The sequence below is a fragment of the Sapajus apella genome, unplaced genomic scaffold (genome assembly GCF_009761245.1).
Source record: "Sapajus apella isolate SASKATOON/1434 unplaced genomic scaffold, GSC_monkey_1.0 scaffold2, whole genome shotgun sequence".
Lineage (NCBI taxonomy): Eukaryota > Metazoa > Chordata > Mammalia > Primates > Cebidae > Sapajus > Sapajus apella.
This window is the reverse complement of record NW_022436942.1, coordinates 38,918,375-38,936,121: the sequence shown is the minus strand read 5'-3', so window position 1 is coordinate 38,936,121 and position 17,747 is coordinate 38,918,375. Positions and strand designations below refer to the sequence as shown.

Below are 17,747 nucleotides of genomic sequence, written 5' to 3'. Positions count from 1 at the left end.
GTAAGGGAATCCTCTCATATGGGACAACATGAATGAACTGGAGAACGTTATGCTGTATGGCATGAGCTAACACAGAAAGACAAATACTGCATGATCTTAACTTATATGTGGAATCTAAAATAGTGAAACTTACAGAAGCAGAGAGTAGAACAGTGGTTGCCAGGGTATGAAAGGTGGGGAAAATGGAGAGATACTGGTCAAAGAGTACAAAGTTTCAGTAACACAAAATGAGTAAGTTCTGGAGATCTAATGTACAGCATGGTGACTGCAGTTAACAAAACCATATTGTACACTTGAAATTGACTGAGAGAGTAGTGCTCTCACCCCACACACACATAAAAGGTAACTATGTAAGGTAATGGATTAACTAATTTGATTGCGATGATATTTTCACAGTGAACACATATATCAAAACATCAAGTTATATGCCTTCAATATGTATAATTTCTATTTGTCAATTATATCCAAGAAAAGATGAAAAATTTTTAAAAATTAGCTGTGCATGTATTTACAAATGTTTTCAAAGAAAAAAATTAGTAAATCTCTGGGTAATGATACTACAAGTGACATAATCTTCTTTATATTTTTTATTTCCTGATAATTTTGCAAAGATAACGAATTAGCTTTATAATTTTAAAAAACTATTAAAAATTAATTGGATATTTAGGGGAGTATAATTTATGATTATAAATTATATTGCAACCAAAGAAATGGTTGCAATGTACATGTATGCAGCACATTTGAAAATAATTATGTTTGATAGGGTCCCACTTAGAAACTACAGTATCAGTCAGCTAAATAATTATAAGCATTTGTTGAGCATGCAAAATGTGAAAAATATGATGCTTCACAATATAGGACAGAAGAAATTTGAGTCTGCCTTAAAGGATTGTAGAACTAACTGGAGAATGAAAACAAATCCACATTAATTCATTCTTACAAGTAACTAGTTAGGAATATAAGAATTTACTAATTTATAGCCAGGTGTGGTGATGCATGCCTGTAGTGCCAGCTACTTGGTAGGGGAGGGAATGAGGTAGGAGGATCACTTGAGCCCAGGAGATTGAGGCTATAGTGAGCAGAGATGGTGCTACTACACTCCAGTATGGGCAACAGAGTGAGACCTTGCCCCTGTATCCTCCCTGCCCCACAAAAAAGAACTTGCTAATTTAAGTCCATGGACAAAAGGAAGTTTGACTTTTAGCTACTTATTGAAAGTTTCATGCTTGTGTATAGGATGATGTTCATGCTGACCTCCAATACTTTTTGTATCATTTAAAACTCTAATTTTAAAGGCATAAGTGTCTTAGGATCTATTGGACTCTACCGTATCAAAAAATTGGGCATCTTATATTTATGTTTGGGCATCTTATATTTATGTTTCTTCTAAAACAATGAAAGAAAGTTAACAACTTGGCCGGACGCAGTGATTCATGCCTATAATCCCAGCACTTTGGGAGGCTAAGGCAGGCAGATCACTTAAGGTCAGGAGTTTGAGACCAGCCCAGCCAACATGGCGAAACTCCATCTCTACTAAAAAAAAAAAAAACCCAAAAATTACTTGGGCATGGTGGTGGGCACCTGTAATCCCAGCTACTTGGGAGGCTGAGGCAGGAGAATCACTTGAACCCGGAAGGCAGAAGTTGCGGTGAGCTGAGATCACGCCACTGCACTCCAGCCTGGGTGCAAATTAACAATTCAACCTTATTTAATATAAGTACCTTTTCATTAAAATTCCCTGAAAATGTGACTTTCCTCATATCCAAATTTTCTACATGGCTAGAGCTCATATTTTAAGCATATTTTATGAAAATATTTATAAAGAATGTTTCTGACTTCTGAAATATCTGAATAAAGTTTGATTTTTTCTTCATAATTTATTGCAATGAGCATCCACTTTGAGACTAATCTGTAATATGCAAACATATGTTCCAGACTATTTAAGTGTAGAAAAGTGTTTTGTTTGAGCCAACCTGTACTTCTTTTATATTTTAAATTTATAACCAACAATTAAACCTAGAAGAATCAGAGACTGAATCAAGCAAAACACATTTGTAAGCCAAATTCAGCTATGGATGGCCACTTTGCAATTTCTCTTATAAACATAGTATGCCTGAACCTGTAAAGGCCACTTAGAACTGGGGCCAGAGTTGATAACAGGCCAAGAGAGAAGTTAGGGGGAAGAAGCAGGCATCCTTCAGAAGAGAAGGGTAAAAAATACACACAGAAAGAATGATAAGAGATTATGGAGAAATAGAAAAAGAAAGGGAGAAATATTTAAAAAGGAGGAGAGAAGGGGAGAGGAAAAGAAGGGACGAAAGAAGGAAAGGCAAAAAGGAGGCAAAGGAGACAAGGAGATGAAGGATGAAGAGAGGGGAAGGAAAGCTGGAATGCTGTAGAGAGGAAGGAGGACAGAGGGAAGGAAGAAAGGAGGGATGAATAGAGGAGAACAAGAAAAGAGGAGTAGAGAAAATTAAAGCAGGGAGGAGAAGAACAGACATGGAGAGAATGAGAGAAGAAGAGAAAAGATGCAAGGGAAAGGAGGTAGAGAAACAGAAGCACAGAAACAGAAAAGAGAAAATAATAGAGAGGGAAAATGGAAGAGATGGAGGGAGGAGAGAGATACACCTGACAAATTTCCAATTCCCAAGAACTCAGCTATTTCTCTTACGGTAAGGTTTTATCCTTGCAATATATCCTGTTTTTACTTACTACTTTGATTAGGTTTCACTTCCTTGCAAATAAACAGACTCTGACCAAAAAAAACCAAAAAAAAACTCCAACTATCACTTCTTCACCATCTTCTTTGTACTAGAAGTTAGACTCAATGCGTTGTCTACATATTTCAATATTCTCATTTTATTAATTAATATCATTGAGATTAAAATTTCAGCAAATGGTATTCTGTGTCAATGTAGCTGGTCCTAAAATACATGAGTTTGAATGTTTCAGAAAAATAAAGTATCAGTGTATTTATTGTCTTTTGCTATATAACAAAAATATTCCCCAAACTTAGCAGCTTAAAACAACAATGAGCATTTATTATTTCACATTGTTTATGGTCAGGAATTCGAGGGTGGCATATCTCTAGGTCTCTCATAAGGTGGTATTTAAGATATCAGCCGGCCTGGCGCAGTGGCTCATGCCTGTAATCTCAGCACTTTTTGAGGCCGATGGGGGCAGATCACCAGAGGTCAGGCGCTCAAGACCAGCCTGGCTAACATGGTGAAACCCTGTCTCTACTAAAAATATAAAAATTAGCCAGGCGTGGTGGTAGGCGCCTGTAATATCAGCTACTTGGGAGGTTGAGGCAGGAGAATCACTTGAACCTGGGAAGCAGAGATTGCAATGAGCCAAGGTCGTGCCACTGCACTTCCACAGGGGTATGAGTGAGACTCTGGCTTAAAAAAAAAAAAAAAAAAAAAAAAAAAAAAGACATCAGTCACATGAAGGATTTACTCGGGCTTGAGGATGCCCTTCTAAGATGGCTTCCTCACAAGAAACAGTTCTTTGTGGACATCTCCATAGGGCTGCTTGAGTATGCTTACAAGGCAGCTGACCTCCTCCACACTGAGTATGTTACCCTGAGAGAGCAACGCAGAAACTTTTAATGCTTTCATGGTCTAGGCTGAGAAGTCACACTGCCAATTCTTCAATATCCTGTTCCTTACATAGATCAGCGGCTTTCACTGTGGAAGTGATCTACCCAGGGGTGTGAACACCCCAAGACAAGATGCACCGTGGGCCATTCTGGAGGCTGTCCATCAACCACACTTACTTAGTTAACCAATTTAGTACTGTTAACTTACATTTAAATGTAAACTTCTGAAAAACCAATGATTAGCATGTAAATGGCTTTTGAGAACGTATTTTCTTTCAAAGTTTTGAAGATGAAACTAGATAACCTAAAACTGAATAATATAGAAGGTCATGTCAGTAATATTTACTATTTTAACAGGAAAATTTTCATCTGAATATGATTGTGACATTTGAACATGGCATAGGAGTTTTTCCTGGCTGTGACTGACAGACTTAGTGAGGGAATGTGTCCTCTTTCCAGGTCCACCATGGGGCGTAGTTAGGGCAAGAACTTCCCAGCGCCATGCGTTCCTCCCATCTCTCTCCACCTGGGAGATTTAATGGTCTCTGTTTGAATTTTCATGGGTGAGGGAGGAATCAAAAAGTCAATCACTCCAGGGGAAGTTCTAAGGAACTCCTTTCATTGACCAGAGGTCTAGGAGAAGGTGAGGGTTCCTCCCAGGTTAAAAGTCCTCTTCTTCCACACCCCTTTGGACTCCATGTTTGGATCCCCTTCCACCCTCATGAAAGCTGTCTTCCTCTCTCCTGGATTTTCCCTCTGGAGTCCCCTTCCACATTCTCTCATGGAAGCCTGTCTTCCCCTCCTAAACTCCATCTCTCTCTCTATTCCCTTCCACTCAGTATGGAAGCTGCTTCCCTCTCCCGGATTCCATCTGTCTGGATTCTCTCACTCAGTGTGAGAGTTAGCTGTTTCTCTCTCATCCTGTTTCTCTTATTCTACTTAAATGAATCACTTTCTACATACACTTTTGAGTCTGGCATTTACAGTACACTGCACCGTGGTCTCCTCTCACCTTCTTGGGGAAGTGAGAGACCAAGAACCTGGTGAAACCTCCTCTCAGGGTAACAGAGGGCTCCCCTGAACCCTAAAACCCAGAAACATTAGGACTTAGTTTCTCTCTGTCTTTTTAGTGAAACATAATTTACCCACAGAAAGCTTCAGCTTTTTTTTGTGTAGTTCTGTGAGCTTTGACAAATGAAACTTTTATATAAATGTCACCATAATCAATAACTAAAACAGCTTCATCATGCCAAAATATTCTTTCCTCTTTTCTTCTTATATTTCTCTTGTCTTCAGGACTAAGTCAATAGCATACCAGAAACCTTTACAATTGAGAAAACTACACTGAGAATTGAGAAATGTCAACTTTTGGGTTGACCTGTAATAGGAATCTGGCAATAAAGGAAACCAGAGAGAGTGCCACAGTAAAAACACAAGAATAGCCATAAAAGTACAAGAACACTTTTACTGAGATAGGTTTTCAAGCTTTCATTTCAAATCTCAACTAATCTGATGCCATATAAACATTTCCTATTTCTGGGAGATTAGAATATTGCAATGAATTTTATGAAAATGAACAGAAGAATGGCTTTCTTAGCCACTCTTAAGATTTTTTTTTAGCCTATGCTAAAGAAAAGTGAAAATTACTTTCTCAGACAGAAAGATTTTAGCTGTTTGCCTGCTTGGATGCAATTAAAAGTAAAGTCATTCTCACTTACACTTTCAACTCGTTCATGTCTTACAAATCTATATGCATGTGGCAAAATATAACCCTCATTCCTCTATGTTTTTCATATCTTCTTTTTCTATCATAAGTGTGAATGAAACATATACAAGCTTCTTTATTTTTATATGTCTATTATGTATACTTTATGTATTATATGTATATTATGTAATTACTGGAGTAACTGTAGTTACTGGAGTAACTACATAATAGGGTATAAAAAAGATATGAAAAGAATGTCAGAGTTATAGAATTTTATCTATAATAAGAGTTAAGGATAAAATTCAAAAGGATAAATTTGAAAATAATGAAAAATGAAAGTAAAACAAAAATTAAGTAATTTATACAATAGAATATATATATGCATATAGTGCGTTTATACACGTTTGTATGAGACATGAGAGAGACTATGAGTCAGAGAGGTAAAGATATACACAATGGCTATGATAATTTTGAGGATTTAAATAAAAGTCATATAGTTTGGGAAAACTAGAAATATCTAAAGTTCAATAGGTAGAAGAAAACACTGTCATTCAATTAGTGACTGAAAACCAAATGAAATAATAAAAAATGGAAATGTTTTCAGGTTAAGAAATGCAATGACTAGCAGGTTCCTATCAAGACAAAGCAATTTAGAGAAGTTTTATAAATTGTGCCTACTCTCTCAGACTCTATAACTGTATGATCCTGACTTAGCCCAGCATTCTTAACAAAACAAGCACTCAGGCAATGAAATGAAGAGCGAGCCTAATTTAGCATGGCTCATTTCTCAAAAAACCTTTAGCTGTTGCTAGTGATCGTTAACGTCTTAAAATTTCCATTCATTTTGTATTTAATTATCTTTCCTAGAGTTTTACTCAGAAATGATGTATAATAGACTGATTTATAGTTACTAGGCATATGTGAAAATAGATCTGGTAAGCGAATTTGTTCAATTAATATAGAAGAAGTGTTTTATTAAGTAGTGTGATAAATGAGGATTTTTAGCACCTTATTCTCTTCCTCATTCACTTGGAAATTCTTTTACATTCCTTCCAGTTTTTACATGCCACATACAATCAATCATTAAGCTTTACTGACTCCTAGCCCCTCCTCTCCATCTGTACTGTCATTGCTCTAGCTGAGGCCATCTTCAACTGCCACCTCATTACTACATGAGTCTTGTCTCCTCTGAGCCACCCAGAGGTTTAGGAGGATAAACGGTGTTTGAGGCAAGGTGATGTGTTTGTTCTCCCTCTGTCCACTGTTGCTCTAGAATTTGCATTCATTTCTGAGAGCACCCTTCGCTATGCCCCAGTCCCTGTACTCTATTTTACTTCCAGAATGAACTTTCTGACCCAAATATTGAAGCAAGAGAGTATCTTGCTTCAATAAGTTTTCATCATCTGAAGCTGAAGTAGCTACTACCAAAGCTCTCAGGGGCCAGGCAGGTGGGGACTATTGTATAGTAGTGACATTAGAGCCTCTCAAATGTAGCCAGAACTTCCAGTTCTTCAAAACAGAGTGGAAATTCATATAAAACAGATTTTATATGAAATGGTTTAGCTTCTAAATGTCAACAAACAATTTAACACCTTGTAAAGCATGGCATAAGCCAAAAAACCACTTTTGTATAGTCTGTTAACAATCAACCTGTGAACTCTGACCTGATAGGATAAGATCCACACTCCTTCAAATGGCATAAAAGATTCTTCATGATCTATTTTCTGCCTGACTTACCAACCATATCTCTTGCCCATTCTTCCTGCCAAAAAAAATGTACACTTCATCAATTCTGACTCTTCATTTTCAGAAAAAAAAGTGTAGTGTCATTTTCCTTTCTGCTTTTGCCTCTGTTCCTGTACATGGAGTGTCCTCCCTAATTCACATTGCATCACTTCCAAACACCTCATTCAATTCTCCCTTGATTAGCCATCTCTTTCCCTACCACTCTCCTCCCTTGCCATTTGGAATCCATGTCTCTTTGGTAGGTTCCTAAACCATTATGTACATCCCAGTCATTAACTGAAATAAAGACTATAAAAGAAGTAATTGTATGTAGGGAAGATATTAAGTTCCATTTCATGTGTATTAGGCTTGAAGATTTCATGTCAGTAGGCAGTTGTGTAAATAGGTATGGGACTTAGGTGCAATATTCGGCCTTCAGGTTGGGATCTGAGAAAAATTAAATAGAAAAGAGAGTTAAAGATGAAATCCTGTGAAATAAGATGTAGACAGAGAAAAATGAGGCTTATAAGAGGAGTCTGAAAAATAATTACAAAGTTAGGAAAACCCAGAAGAAAGTAGTGTCATGGAAGACAAGGGGAAATTTTCCAGAGGGAGGAAATATTCACCATGGTCAAATACTGTAAAACATCCTTTGGATTTAGCAATTACATCAGTGCTAATCCTGATAAAAACCAGTTTTAAGGAAGGTGGTTGTTATACCAAACTTGAGTGGACTGAGGAATGAATTAAAAACATGGGTATGGAAACCATGAATATAGATTACTTTATCAGGAGTATTTTTTTTTTGAATTGGTGAAGAAACATTAGACTTTTATATAAGGTCAAGGAAATATTTTTTGTATGATCTATTTATTCGTTTAATTCTGGCATTTCTCAACAGGGAGTTATTAGCATTTTGGGAAGGGTACTTAGTTGTTGTTTGGAAAATTCCTACACATTGCAAGTTATTTAGTTGTTACTCTCTTCCTCACTAAACCACAGCAGTGTTCCACAATCATTTTGATAATCAAAAATACCTCTACCCACATATCCAAATATCTCTGGAGTAATTGCATCGACTCTATTAGAGAATCACAACGCAGTCTCCCCACAATCCATTCTTTTTCTCCTTCATGCTTTATTGCAAAAAATATCAGACAGCAAAGTTGAAAAAATAGTAAAAGACATTTGGATATCTGTTACCTAAATTCAGAAATTAAAATCTTGCATTATCTACTACTTATAAGCATTTGTATTTGTTTTTTATTTCATGGAATCATTTGAAAGTAAGTTGTCAATATCATATTTAACATACTCATCTCCTTAAATTAAGGATACATTCCTACATAATCACATTATTACATCTTAGCACAGAAATAAAAATTCCTTAATATCATCTAAAACACAATCCATATTCAATTTTTCCAATAATCAATTAATATATCTTTTTTCCAAATCAGAACCTAATCAAAACTTACATGTTTAATTGGTTGTCATAGTTTTCAGTGTCTTTTAACTTAGAACATTTTTAATTTTTTTCTTTTTTTTTCTGAGACAGTCTCGCTCTGTCACCAGTCGCCAGGCTGGAGTGCAGTGGTGCGATTTCGGCTCACTGCAACCTCGCCTCCTGGGTTCAAGCAATTCTCCTGCCTCAGCCTCCTGAATAGCTGGGACTACAGGTGCACACCACCACACCCAGCTAATTTTTGTATTTTTTTTTCCAAAAGCACTGTTTTTATTTATATAGAGACCTAACCACTTCGGCAGTAGAAGGAGTGGGAGAGGCTCATTTTTCAATCCAGGGACCTCCGTAATGTTGGTTTGTTGTTACCAAACACACAGTTAAGTGACATCATGGATCTGGTAAACTAACGACAATATTTAGTTTCTCTCTGCTAGAGCAACAAGGTGAGCATCAAACTCTGCTTCTGTAAGAATCGTGAATTTAGGATTTTTCAACTGTCACTACTCCAACTTCTATGTCTGAAGGTTTGAAATCAATTGATAGAACAGTAGACAAGCATGTAATTGCAGTTTCCACTGTCTGTTCAAATGTCCAATCAAATTTCTTCTTCACTTTTTTTTCAAGGAAGCTGGTTGACTCAGTCTGTTTAACTCCTGCTGCAGTGGCTTTAAACCCACAGTAGTAACCTGCAGGATCTTATATACCTGAGGGCCTTGCTCTTCATCTACACCAATTAAAATCATACAACAACCAAGAGGCCTCATTTCGGCATTCTGTGTATAGACCTGAGAAATCTCAGCAATTCTTTTACACAGCATGTTCACAGGAATCTCACAGCCATACTTGTATTTCCAGTTAGCTGCCTCATAGCGTGCCCTCTGCACCTGGAATCTGCTGTCAGCTGTCATTCTGGTCATCACACAACCAATGTTTTCAGTTATCTTGAATAAGTGAGTCATTGTGCTGGAATCCAATAATTTGTCAGGTACTTTCTTCTGTGTGACAATTACTGCACAGTCTTTTCCTCTGACAGCTACTGATGTAAGGCTATCCTGGTTAAGCCTTAAAAGCATATTCTGAGCCGGGCGCGGTGGCTCAAGCCTGTAATCCCAGCACTTTGGGAGGCCGAGGTGGGTGGATCCCGAGGTCAAGAGATCGAGACCGTCCTGGTCAACATGGTGAAACCCCGTCTCTACTAAAACTACAAAAAATTAGCTGGGCATGGTGGTGCGTGCCTGTAATCCTAGCTACTCAGGAGGCTGAGGCAGGAGAATTGCCTGAACCCAGGAGGCGGAGGTTGCGGTGAGCCGAGATCGCGCCATTGCACTCCAGCCTGGGTAACAAGAGTGAAACTCCGTCTCAAAAAAAAAACAAAAAAAAAAGAAAGCATATTCTACTTGGTAGAGCTGACCCTCGGGTGAAAAAATGGTAATGTGGCGGTCAAAACCGGCTCTGGAACCACTGGACAAGTTGGTAGAACCGCTACTTCAAACACAATCTCTGAGCCCCGCAGCTCCCACACCAGGTGTACAAGCCCCTCCCAGAAGTTGCAGCCAATTTTTTTATTTTTTAGTAGAGATAGGATTCACTATGTCGGCCAGGATACTCTTGATCTCTTGACTTCGTGATCTGCCCGCCTCGGCCTCCGAAAGTGCTGGGATTACAGGCGTGAGCCACCAGGCCCAGCCTATTTACAATTTTTTACAACACTGACTTTTTAAAAAAGTCGAGGCCAGTGTCCTAGAGATTATCCTATATTTCAGATTTGTCTGATTAATTACGTGTGGTATCATCTAATATGCTCTTCTATCTGTTTCTAGTAAAGTGATAATTGATCTAAAAGGTCTGGTTAAACTCTCAGGCTAAAATTTAGGTAATGCTGAGGCACATAACAGAGGCTGCTCTACTATTAATGGTGCTATGCTTGATCATGGAGTTGAATCTTTGGTCATTACATATTGTTGATTGCAGGGAATGAGTGTTTACATTATTATAGTTTTAGCACTAACACAGGGCTTAGTACATACAGAGTACCAATAGGCTACTCATAAATATCAGCTTAATAATGGTGAGTAAATGAATGATTTAAACTGATGTTAAGTGATAGCTAACAAAATAAGAGAGTTGGGTTTTGACATATATGTTCTAGAATCCTTGGTTATATGTCTAGCAGAGGAAACAAATTCAGTGTTTATACATTCAATTACTGTTATTTTTTTTGAGACAGAGTCTTGTTCTGTTGCCAGGCTAGAGTGCAGTGGTGCAATCTCGGCTCACTGTAACCTCCACCTCCTGGGTTCAAGCGATTCTCCTATCTCAGCCTCCCAAGTAGGTGGGACTACAGACTCACACCACCACACCTAGCCGACTTTTTTGTATTTTTAGTAGAGACACGGTTTTGCCACATTGCTCAGGCTGGTCTTGAACTCCTGAGCTCAGGCAGTCTGCCATTTTGGCCTTCCAAAGTGCTAGGATTACAGGCATGAGCCACTGTACCCAGTCTTGTGTATGGTAATTTGTTATACAACAGTAGAAAATGAATACATATAGGCAGGGTGCGTTTCCATTATTTGCACTCAAGAACCCTAACTGGTTCATGTATCTACTGCTGGGGAGTGCCGAGATAATAAATGGAATTATCACACTCTGTCTCGTTCTATTACTACTATACATATTTTTTTTGAGACAGAGTCACTCTCTGTTGACAGGATGGAGTACAATGGCATGATCTCAGCTCACTGCAACCTCCGCCTCCTGGGTTCAAGTGATTCTCCTGCCTCAGCCTCCTGTGTAGCTGGGACTTCAGGTGTGCACCATCAGGCCTGGCTAATTTTTGTATTTTTTTTTTAGTAGAGACCAAGTTTCACCATGTTGGCCAGAATGGTCTCGATCTCTTGACCTCATGATCCACCTGCCTCAGCCTCCCAAAGTGTTGGGATTACAGGCGTGAATCACCGGGCCCGGCCATTACTACTATTAATAGAAGAGGGGAGGGATGCTGGACAGGTGACATTAAAACAAACCAAAAACAGAAGTCTACTACATAGCATTCAACCTTCTAAAATTTAGAAGAAGTTAACTGTTATTTATATAATAGTTTCTACCTACTTTCCCATTATCCCATATTTTTTAGTAACAATTTTTAACCACAAGCTCCATTATCTTAATGGTAGTATTTTAAGCCTTCATTTATTCATTATCTTTAAATTATGATGGTGAGGGTAGAAACACATGTTCTCTGTAAGTTCTCAAGACACTATGGGGTCATTTAGCCTAGCCAGACTACTTGACTGAACCATAATGAGGGCAAGCCAGTAGAATATGAGTACTCCAAGATGCTACTAAAATGGACAGATGAGCATAGGGAAAAATTAGCAGAACATTCCTCATCATCCCGTTTTCTTCTCTCTACAACTCCAGCTGCCATCCAAGCTAGATTTCCAAACAGAAAAAGGCATTGCTCATTCCAGTTTTAAAATCTGAAGGTTTCAACAGCTTGCCATTGCACTGATGACTTTTCAGTCTCTGAGAATTTTCTTTTAAAATGAGATAGGTCATATTTTAAGCCTTATTAACATCTTAATTCTCAGTTTATGCCAAGGATTAATTGTTTGCTACTAGCAAGAGTAAGTCATAGGATAAACGCTTTGGGATGAGAGAAAAGTTTTGAAAATAAAGCATTCTTTACATTTTACCTAGGGGTATCTGAGCTATTTCGAATAATTCTTTGTTACACTTTATAAAATCCTTCAATCATCCTCATTTTTATAATAAACATGTTCACTAATTTGTATAGACTTTCCATGATTAGGTTACTATTTCTCCAGCTCTGTGTCCTGTTATGACTTTCTTGTTGCTTTGTGTTCTGATACTACTATAACTGTTCCTTTCTGCCTTTATACAAATAAAATTTCACCCCCACCTTTACACATACATCATGTTTATGCCTAGCCAGTTCCTACTCTTCCTTAATGATGATGAGTGCATGTATCATTACCTTCTCAGAGACTTCCCTGAGAGGCCCTCATATCTGCCCCTTCCTTCAGCACCCCAAAGTACATTCTTCTGTGCTTCAACAGCACATCCTACATTCTTTTTATCTATCTTCCTTCCCTTACCCTGTAGGGTAATATATACAAACAGTGCTTATAACAGGAATGGATACTTAATAAATTCTGTGTAAGTATTAGCTTTTATATTACATTAAAATTATGTTTCAATATCAGCTTCCTCCATTAAACTGTGAACTCCTTAACCTAAAGCACAATGTTTTATTCACCTCTTTGACTTACTTATTGGATTACAGTAGGTAATCAAGGAATGTTTGTTGAAGTGTAAGATGGAAAGAAACTATTATTTATTGAGCCCTGTATCAGGCAAGATTTCTAAAATATTTCCTCAAAGATGTCCCTTTTAATCCCTGGAACCTGTAAATATGATGAGCTATCACTCATGTGATTAATTCTTGTTAGGCAGTCTATGAACTTTAAGACAAAGAGATTATCTAAATTCATTAGCTTTTAAAGGCAGACACGTTTCTCAGGTTGGTGGCAGAAGGGAAGTCAGAGAGATTAGAAACAAAGCCTGAGAAAGATTTTACACAATGTGACGGGCTTTGAAGATGGAGGGGGCCATGTGTAAAAAATGGGGAGAGGCCTCCAGTGACCCGCAGCAGACAGCCAGGAGAAAACAGAGAACTACTCTTACAACTGCAAGGAACTGAATTCTGTCAACAATCTGAATGGGACTGGATGCAGATTCTTATCCAAAGCCACCAGAGAAGAGGCCAGCCCAGCTGACACCTTGTTTTTGGCCTTCTGAGATCCTAAGCATAGAACCCAGCTGAGCCCACCCAGACTTCTGACCTACAGAACTGTGAGATAACAACTGGATGTTGTTTTAGTATGCTTACAGCAGTAACAGAAAATAAACCCAAACCCCTACTACATGCTGAATATATGCAAGGCTCTTTATCTATGTATCAGGAAAGAATCTCACTTAGACTCCTCAAGATCATCTTTCCTGATTTTCTGCAAAGAACTAGGTCTCAACTTTACCACCTCGACAGTAGAGAATGCATTATCAGTCATTCTTGGTCTTTTACCTCCACCAGGGTTATATGTCAAGTTCCTGAGATTATACATACACAGTGCTCCTGTGGTCATGTATTGTGTCTGTGTAATTAGTTAATGCTGAAGCATCTATCCTAGCCTGGTCTCTTTAGGCATCTTCTCCATCCTTTAAGTCAGCCAGGGGCAGAGACTCTAGGGTCTCCCACTTGAGTGGACCCCTTCCAAGGCCTTGAACTTAATTATTTGTAATTTAAAATCCTTTTTCTTAAAGAGAAATATCTAAACTGTAATAATGTCAGGTCCCGGAAAACCTGGATATACCCTCAGCTCGGATCTTTCCTGGTTAAATCAGTCTCTTCTCTTCCCCACACCTCCACACCTCTTAACTGCTAGTAAATTCAGAAATTGTCTTTTCCTCTCTTTAGTCCAATTTTTTTCTTCACTACATTTAGTGGTATCTGAATTTATTCATTTAAAATGTATTCATTTTCTGTCCCTCCATACTAGAATGTAAGCTCATTGATGGCAAGTACTTCATTAGTTTCATTCACTCCTGTAACCCCAGAACCCAGAATAATGATTGACAAAAAATCGATGCCAATCAATACATATTCACTGATTGACCTCAGATCCACCAAACTGCTACATTTCAGCCATGTTTGTAACACAGCTACGTTTGACTAGTGTGAGACCCAGGCCTACGTTCCAGCTTCTATGAAGCAGCCATTCATTTTGAGATCCTGTCACATTCTGGGGCTACTTCCAGAGATCTGTGAGCAAATCGCTGTGGTTCAACAGACAAACAGACTTCTCTCTCATTCTTTTGAGTCTTTGTGTCACTTATTATTCTCAGTGAAATCTTTCTTTCCCATAGAAGCACGCAAGGATGGCTTGGGTGAACCCCTCTGCTTGGTTCCCCCCTAAGTAAAAATAACATTCCAGGATAGTACAGTCAAAATTTTTGTGAAGTGAAAAGAAAGGCAAATTTAGGCAAGTGAAAATAAAGGCAAATAAAAAATGATGCTATTTTTATTGATTTATAATGTTATGTATACTAGCAACCTCATATACTAATTCCAATCAGATCACGAGCCCTGAACTATTATTAAACAGAAATTGGTGGGTGGCCATTTCAAGTTAGGAGGGAAAATGTTTTGAAAGCAACTTCTGCTTTCTTCCTTGCCACAAACCTGCCCTGACGCAAGGAAGCAGAGTTGCTATCAGCTTAAATGAGGGAAGGAAAAGGCAAATACAAGAACACAAACAAAATCTCAAATTTTTTTCTCTCTCATATACATTATTCATTTAATCTTTAAGACAATCACATGAAGCTGATACTATTCCCACTTGCCAAAGCTGGGCATGGTCAGTATCAGTGATGTTGTGTCTGTTATGACTGCATATTTTGGCTCTCAATAATACCTTACTTTGTTTTTGCACTCTGGTCTGTGAAGGAATTTAAAAGCTTTACGCAGGATTTGATTTGAAGGACAATTGGATTCTTCAACTAAATACTAGCGATCCAAGATAGAACTCATGCACCTAAACTTGCCTTCCAGATACTGAAGACACCTTGTTTGTAATTTATTCTTGTAATTTCAGTGCTAAGGAGCATGACTCTTATTTCTGAAAGTCCTTCAGCACAGGGATACTTTTATACAAATTGGCCTTCCTACCAATGCCTTGCCTTCATACCTTGAGTTGGGTGTGCCACTAAGGCCCATCCTGTAAGCTTCACTTAATTAATCATAATTATTATTACATATACTAATTAAAGTCAGCCAGTTTCCTAAAGTGTAGGACATGCAGACTGTTGGTACATGAGGTAATGTTATAATAGGTAGATGTAACATTAAAATAACAGTGAAGCATTTTGCACAATATTCTTTTTTCACTATCTTTTAATCTTTCTGATAATGCTAAATTGAAAAATCTTAGGTTGATGCTCATATGCCCAACCCTTACCAATATCCCTTTTTTAACAAATTGAGAGCACAGCGTAGGCTCAGACCCTTGACACACAACTTAACTGATGTTTTGTTTTCATTGTATTTGCTTTAACAGTCTTCTTTATGTCACGTGGAAATGTTTTTCACTTACCAAAGCCACATAATGTTGCTTTAAAATAAAGTTATTTTTAAATAAATTTATTTTTATTTATTTTTATTTTTTTTGAGACGGAGTTTCACTCATGTTACCCAGGCTGGAGTGCAATGGCGCGATCTCGGCTCACCGCAACCTCCGCCTCCTGGGTTCAGGCAATTCTCCTGCCTCAGCCTCCTGAGCAGCTGGGATTACAGGCACGCACCACCATGCCCAGCTAATTTTTTGTATTTTTAGTAGAGACGGGGTTTCACCATGTTGACCAGGATGGTCTCGATTTCTTGACCTCGTGATCCACCCGCCTCGGCCTCCCAAAGTGCTGGGATTACAGGCTTAAGCCACCGCGCCCAGCCAATTTATTTATTTTTAAAAAGTTAAAGAAAACATTAAGCAAATACAAGTTATTTGTGGTTCTTGGATCTGGCAACATGATTGTGATAAAGGTTGGTAAACATTAAGTCAGATGAAGGGGCATGTGATGTTCTGACACAACATGATACAGATTGGGAGTCATGTGCAATGGAGGTGAGTTACCATCTCTTTAGCAGTATGACTGCACTTTGGATTGTTGCCAGTCACTCATCTGATTCCTAGTTTTGGGGTACCAAAGAAGTTTCATAGGTGTATCAGCCACTACTTGTACTGTGCTAGGGTTAGTTTCTTGAAATAAAGTCTCATGTGGCAGAAAATTTACCCTAAAGTAAATTAGAAACTCACCTTATAATCCAGAGACAAGACAAAGCATAAGATGCTATGATCTAGAAATCAGGATTGGTCTAGAAATGGAGTCTGAAGCAAGTTACGGTCATTCCACGTTGGTTCTGGTCAACTCCCTGGGTGGAATTAAATAAATTATAATGTGAACAGACTGTAAACTTTTTGGCAGGTTTTATTTTTTTAAACAGAGTCTTGCTCTGTTGCCCAGGCTGGAATGCAGTAGTGTGATCTCAGCTCACTGCAACCTCCGCCTTCTGGGTTCAAGCAATTCTCCTGTCAGCCTCCTGAGTAACTGGGATTAAAGACACGTGCCACCACACCCAGCTAATTTTTGTATTTTTAGTAGAGACGAGGTTTCGCCATGTTGGCCAGGCTGGTCTTGAACTCCTGACCTCAGGTGATTCACCTGCCTCGGCCTCCCAAAGTGTTGGGATTACAGGCATGAGCCACTGTGCCCAGCCTTTTCTTCAGGTTCTTAAATAAAATATTGGAAAGAAATTATTATGCAATGGAAGAGAGTTTGGATCAGGTGTAGAATACAGGAGATAAGACCAAAGGTCCTTGTTGACTGTTCTATTCTCAAGTATGTAAATGTAAACTAGTATCTCAGGTTTAAATTAGGAGAACATAAACATATCAGTTAAAAGTATTAATATAACTATGTACATTTTTAACAAAGGGCTTAGAGCAGAAAAAAATCTAAGCTGTGCATGTCAGCATTTCAAATACATCTATAATTTAAATTAAGTTGATCATAATTAACAAGCAAATTAATGGTTAGTAAGTAATGTCTGTAGTGTGATTTGAAACATATATATACAGATCTTATTCTGACATAAAACCCCCAGCTAGGCACAGTGGCTCACACCTATAATCCCAACACATTAGGAAGCCAAGGCAGAGAATCACTTGAGCTCAGGAGTTTGAGACCAGTCTGGGCAACATAGAGAGAACTCATCTTTACAAAAAATAAACAATAAATTAGCAAAGCATGGTGTTGCACGCAGCTGTAGTCTCAGCTACTTGGGGTGCTGAGATCATGTCTCTGCACTGCACCCTGGGTGCCAGAGTAAGACCCCATCTCAAAAAGAAAAACAAAAAACAACAACATGATTGATTTGCTGCAACCAAAAATATATTTATATATATATGCAAATTAGTAAGTACAGTTTTATTTGTACTTCTACTTTATGGCTTAATTTGCTTTGAAGGAGCTAAAATGTATCCTCACATCCCAATCTGTTTAGAGGCCATTAGGAAGTGAAAATATTTACATATCTCCTGTTTCTTCTGCTTAGACAAATATAAAAGCGTGTGTGTGTGTGTGTGTGTGTGTGTGTGTGTGTGTGTGTGTGTGTG

At 38.2% G+C, this 17,747-nt stretch overlaps 1 long non-coding RNA gene and 1 pseudogene across 2 annotated transcripts in view; both read right to left on the bottom strand.

Moving 5' to 3' along the window:
* Positions 1-8,742: 8,742 nt before the first annotated feature.
* On the bottom strand, positions 8,743-10,114 carry LOC116563783 (annotated as a pseudogene). Its single transcript, XR_004274568.1, has 2 exons — positions 9,892-10,114; positions 8,743-9,574 (listed from the first exon to the last, which is right to left on the bottom strand). The product of XR_004274568.1 is annotated as a proteasome subunit alpha type-6 pseudogene (transcript).
* A 1,623-nt stretch (positions 10,115-11,737) lies between these two features.
* The window catches only part of LOC116563773, an 8,268-nt gene continuing 2,258 nt past the window's right edge, over positions 11,738-17,747 (bottom strand). Inside the window, exons 2-3 of the long non-coding RNA XR_004274559.1 lie at positions 16,389-16,504; positions 11,738-13,369 (exon numbers count right to left, since the gene is read on the bottom strand). This is a non-coding gene — a long non-coding RNA (uncharacterized LOC116563773). The remainder of the gene's footprint in view (positions 13,370-16,388; positions 16,505-17,747) is intronic.